We start from the raw sequence: 5,837 nt of genomic DNA on the forward strand, positions 1-5,837 counted from the left end.
GTAGCGCGTGCCTGTAATTCCGGCTACTCGGAAGGCTGAGGCGGAAGGATCGCCAGAGCCCAGCAGGTCGAGGCTGCGGTGGCCGGGGGCAGCCACCGCACTCCAGTGTGGGCGTCAGAGTAAGACTCCAACTCAAAAAAAAAAAAGAAAGAAAGAAAATGTAGGAAACACCCTTCTGGACTTTGGAGTAGGCAATAAATTCATGACCAAGTCTCCAAAAGCCAATGCAACAAAAGCTAAGATAGACAAATGAGACCTTATCAAACTAAAAAGCTTTTGCACACACACACACAAAACTTTTTGTGCAGCAAAAGAAACCATCAAGAAGATAAAGAGACAACCCAGGGAATGAGGAAAAATATTTGCAAGCTATGCACCTGACAAAAGCCTAACATCTAGATTCTACACGGAACTCAAAGGAACTGAAAGTTAAAAAAAAAAACTACCCCATTAAAAAGTGGGCCAAAAAAAAGAAAAGAAAATAGTTTAAAAAATTTAAAAGAAGAAGGAAAAAAGTGGACGAAGGACACGAACAGACACTTCTCAAAGGAAGACATATAAGCAGCCACCAGACACATGAAAACATGCTCAGCTTCATGAATCATCAGAGAAATGCAAATCAAACTACAATGAAATACTACCTAACTCCAGTAAGGATGGCTATCATTAATAAGTAAAAAAAAAAAAAAAAAAAAACACAACAGGTGCTGGCATGACTGTGGAGAAAAGTGAATGCTACTACACTGTTGGCAGTTCAACCTCTTTAGAAAACAGTGTGAGCTGGGCTCAGTGGCTCAGCCTGTAATCCCGCACCTTTGGGAGGCTGAGGTGAGTGGATTGCCTGAGCCCGCGGATTCGAGACTCGCCTGGGCAACTTGGCGAGACCTTATCTCTACAATAAATCACAAATCAGCCCGTGAGGGTAGCATGCGCCTGCAGTTCCGGCTACTCAGAAGGCTGAGGTGGAAGGATCGCCAGAGCCCAGCAGGTCAAGGCTGCGGTGGCCGGGAGCGGTCACTGCACTCCAGTCTGGGCAACAGAGTGAGACTCCAACTCAAAAAAAAAAGAAAAAAGAAAAAAGAAAACAGTGCGATGGACTGGGCTCGATGGCTCAGCCTGTAATACCAGCACTTTGGGAGGCCGAGGCAAGTGGATTGCCTGAGCCCGCGGGCTCGAGAACCATCTGGGCAACTTGGCGAGACCTCATCTCTGCAATAAATCAAAAATTAACCAGGCGTGGTAGCGTGGCACCTATAGTTCCAACTACTTGGAAGACCGAGGCGGAAGTATCACCGGAGCTCAGCAAGTCAAGGCTGCAGTGCCTGGGAGCGGCCACTGCACTCCAGTCTGGGTGATAGAGTGAGACTCCAACTCAAAAAAAAAACGAACAGCCGGGCTCGGTGGCTCAGCCTGTAATCCTGCGCCTTTGGGAGGCTGAGGTGAGTGGATTGCCTGAGCCTGCGGGTTCGAGACCCGCCTGGGCAGGCGAGACCTCATCTCTACAATAAATCAAAAAATCAGACGGGTGTGGTAGCGCATGCCTGTAATTCTGGCTACTCGGAAGGCTGAGGCAGAAGGATCGCTGGAGCCCAGCAGGCAAGGCTGTGGTGGCCAGGAGCGGCCACTGCACTCCAGTCTGGGCGACTGAGTGAGACTCCAACGCAAAAAAAAAGAAAAAAATTTTTAAAAGGTGCTAGACAGTGAAAAGTCCCACTGACACACAGCAACAGAGCCTTGGCTGCTTTCTGTGCAGGGCCACACATCAGGTACATATGCACACAGCAGACTGTTATCTGCTCTGCAGGTTTTTGGTAAGCTGTTTTCTCTCCCTGAAATACCGTTTTCCTTCCCTCATCAGAAAGCAGGCACCTTCCTTCTTCCCTGCTCTGAGAAGATGTCCCTTGTCCCCAGTGATGAAATCCATCCCTCCTTTGCCCCCTAGGATCTCCCAGTAGCTAAGAATAACGCTATTATGTGATATTATCTGGCTTTTGGCAGTTCCCCTTTTCTCCACCTACGACCGGGGAGCCCTCTGAGCAGGGGAGGCCTGCATCCATTCAGGTTGGACCTAGGCTTGGCGTAGAGGCAGTCTGGGAAATCCTCAACTGCAGGCTGGAGGGTGGGACAAGGAAATCATTTCAGGGAGCTAGAGCCCCACCCCAGCAGGCTCCCTGTCAAGTTGTCCCCTGCTACAGTTTTCATTCCTTACTGCCATCTCTTCCTCCACCAAAAATGTGTCCGTCCCATGTCCCAGACCCTCAGGGCCACCTGGTTGGCACTGAACAAAATCCAGTAACAGCTTGTGAGCGCCTGAGCCAAGCAGAGAGGAGGGAAAGTGAAGACTCTCCTGTGTCCCACTCCACAGTGGGTGCTCCAGTCACCCCAGGAAAGTTCACTTCTCCATGCGGAGTGGAGAATCATGAGCAGCTTAAATCAGACTCCCAGCTACAAGAGGAGAACAGAAAGACACACAAAGCCACGCTGAGTCCTGGTATCGTGTTATGTTTGTTGGTATTGGAAGCAGAAAAGCATGGAGGATATTGAGGACTGAACTGTGCCCTGCAAATTTATATGTTGATGCTCTAGCCCACAATACCTCAGGATGTGACTATATTTGGAGATGTGCCTTTAAAGAAGTGATTAAGGTTAAACGAGGTCATATAGATGGATTCTTTTTTTTTTTTTTTTTTTTTTTTTGAGCTGGAGTTTCACTCTGTTACCCAGACTGGAGAGCAGTGGCCGCTCCCGGCCACCGCAGCCTCGACCTGCTGGGCTCCAGCGATCCTTCCGCCTCAGCCTTCCAAGGAGCTGGAACTACAGGCGCGCATTACCACGCCCGGCTGATTTTTTGATTTATTGTAGAGATGAGGTCTCACCTGCCCAGGCAGGTCTCAAACCCGCGGGCTCAGGCAATCCACTCACCTCAGCCTCCCAAGGTGCGGGATTACAGGCTGAACCACCGAGCCCGGCTATATATATGGATTGTAATCCAATCTGACTGGTGTCCTAGTAAGAAGATGCAATTTGCACCACAGTACCACCAAACATCCGCTCGAGGGATATTGAAAAAAAGGCCAGGCACAGTGGCTCATGCCTACAACCCCAGTGCTTTGGGAGGCCGAGGTGAGAGGATTGCCTGAGCCCACGGGTTCAAGACCAGCCTGGGCAACTTGGTGAGACCTCATCTCTACAATAAATCAAAAAATTAGTTGGGCATGGTGGCGTGTGCCTGTAGATTCAGCTACTTGGAAGGCTGAGATGGGAGGATCGCCTGAGCCCAGCAGGGCGAGGCTATGGTGGCCCTGATTATGCCACTGCACTCCAGCCTGGGCCACAGAGTGAGACTCCAACTAAAAAAAAAAAAAGAAGAGATTTGGACACAGACGTCAACGGGGTTGATCAGGTGAGGACACAGAGGGTGGCCTCTGCGAGCCTAGGAGAGAGGCCTCGGTAGATACTAACCCTGCCAACACCCTGGTCTTGGACTTCCAGCCTCCAGGATTGTGAGAAAATAAGTTTCTGTGGTTAAACCTCCCAGACTATGGCATTTTCTTATGGCAGCCCCCGCAGACTCACACAGTGGTTAAATAAGAGACTCTGGAAGCAAGAGGCTTAGATTAAAATTCTGGCTCCATCCTTCATTAACAACACCACCTCAGGCATGTTACTTTGCTTCTCGGTGCCTTGGTTTCCCACAGGTTAAGTGGTCAAGGTTATAGCATGTACTTCCTAGGGTTGCTACGCGAATTAAATGGTTCATGAAGCTCTCAGGAAACAAACCCTGGCACACAGGAAGTGCCCTGTAGGTGCTCACTGGGCAAAGGATAAACAGGCCCTGCCCTGCGGACTCAGAGTTGCATAAATTTTAAAAGGGTAATCAGTCAAATGTCCCAATTCTTGCAACTCTTTGCCCTTAGCGCCTTGTGGACTCCTTAGGGCAGAAACGTACCCATCTGTGTGAGAAAGGGCTTAGCAAAAGTGAGTACCCAGGAAGGACTTCCAAGCTAAACAGTTTCCAAACACCCTCTCTTAATGCTGGGTGAAGTCTCAACTTGACTTTTTTTCTCTTTTTTATTTTTTGCGTTGGAGTCTCACTCTGTCTCCCAGAATGGAGTGCAGTGGCACACTCATGGCTACCACAGCCTTGACCTGCTGGGCTCCGGTGATCCTTTAGTCTCAGCCTTCAAAGTAGCTGGAACTACAGGCACATACTACCATGCCTGGCTAATATTTATTTATTTATTTTTTTGAGTTGGAGTCTCACTCTGTCACCCAGACTGGAGTGCAGTGGCCGCTCCCGGCCACTGCAGCCTCAACCTGCTGGGTTCCAGCAATCTTTCCGCCTCAGCCTTCCAAGTAGCCGGAATTACAGGCATGCACTACCACACCTGGCTGATTTTTTAATTTTATTGTAGAGATGAGGTCTCGCTGCCCAGGCGGGTCTCGAACCCACGGGCTCAGGCAATCCACTCACCTCAGCCTCCCAAAGGCGAGGGATTACAGGCTGAGCCACCAAGCCCGGCTTAATATTTTTGATTTATTGTAGAGGCAGAGTCTCACCAAGTTGACCAGGCTGGTCTCAGACCCGTGGGCTCAGGCAATCCTCTCACCTCAGCCTCCCAACGTACTGGGATTATAGACATGAGCCACTGAGCCCAGTCACTTTTTTTCTCTTATCAAGATTCTGAACTAAGAGGCTTGGGGAGTCACTGCTTGATAAGGACTTACCAGAAGGGATTTTCTTATCCTATATACTAAAAAATCTGTTTTCCAACCTGACTCAGGCTTAACATCACACAACAAATAAAGAAGGAAGTCAAATTATTTTATGGCCCTGCAAGACTGTCTCTGGGGACTCCCAAGGTTCCAGGAACCTTGTAAGACATTTGTATCTATCCTCCCTGAAGTCTGTCACATATAGGACTTCATCTACTATCAACAACTCTGGCCAGGCATGGTGGCTCATGCCTATAATCCCAGCATTTGGGGAGGCTGAGGTGAGAGAATTGCCTGAGCTCATGGCTTCGAGACCAGCCCGAGCAACTTGGAGAGACCTCATCTCTACAATAAATAAATAAATAATTAGCTGAATGTGGTGGCACATGCCTGTAGTCCCGGCTACTTGGAAGGCTGAGGAGGAAGGATCGCCTGAACCCAGCAGGTCAAGGCTGTGGTGGCCACTACATTCCAGTCTGGGAGACAGAGTGAGAGTCCAACTCAAAAAAAAAAAGAACAACTCTGGAATTTTCCACCCCCTTACCTTAATAAAGCATCTCCTCTATGATTCCCAAATTCCTTTGATGGGAACTACGAATTATCAGTCAAGAAATGTTTGAGACCGGGGTGGGGTGGCTTATGCCTGTAATTCCAGCAATTTGGGAGGCAGAGGCCAGAGGAGAGGATTGCCTGAGCCCAGGGGTTCCAGACCAGCCTGGACAACTTGGCAAGACCTCATCTCTACAATAAATCAAAAATAAAAATAGCTAAGCATGGTGGTGCACACCTGTGGTTCCAGCTCCTTGGAAGGCTGAGGTAGAAGGATCACGTCAGCACAACAGGTCAAGCCTGAGGTGGCTGTGAATGTGTCACTGCACTCCAGCCTGAGAGACAGAGTGAGACTTTGACTCAAAAAAAAAAGGTGGCTCAACCTGTAGTCCCGCGCTTTGGGAGGCTGAGGTGAGTGGATTGCCTGAGCCCGCGAGTTTGAGACCCGCCTGGGCAACTTGGCGAGACCTCATCTCTACAATAAATCAAAAATTAACCAGGTGTGGTAGTGCGCGCCTGTAGTTCCAGCTACTTGGAAGGCTGAGGTGGAAGGATCGCCTGAGTCCAACAGG

Source organism: Carlito syrichta, unplaced genomic scaffold (genome assembly GCF_000164805.1).
Source record: "Carlito syrichta isolate Samal-C Ts95f unplaced genomic scaffold, Tarsius_syrichta-2.0.1 Scaffold301726, whole genome shotgun sequence".
NCBI classification, from domain to species: Eukaryota; Metazoa; Chordata; class Mammalia; order Primates; family Tarsiidae; genus Carlito; species Carlito syrichta.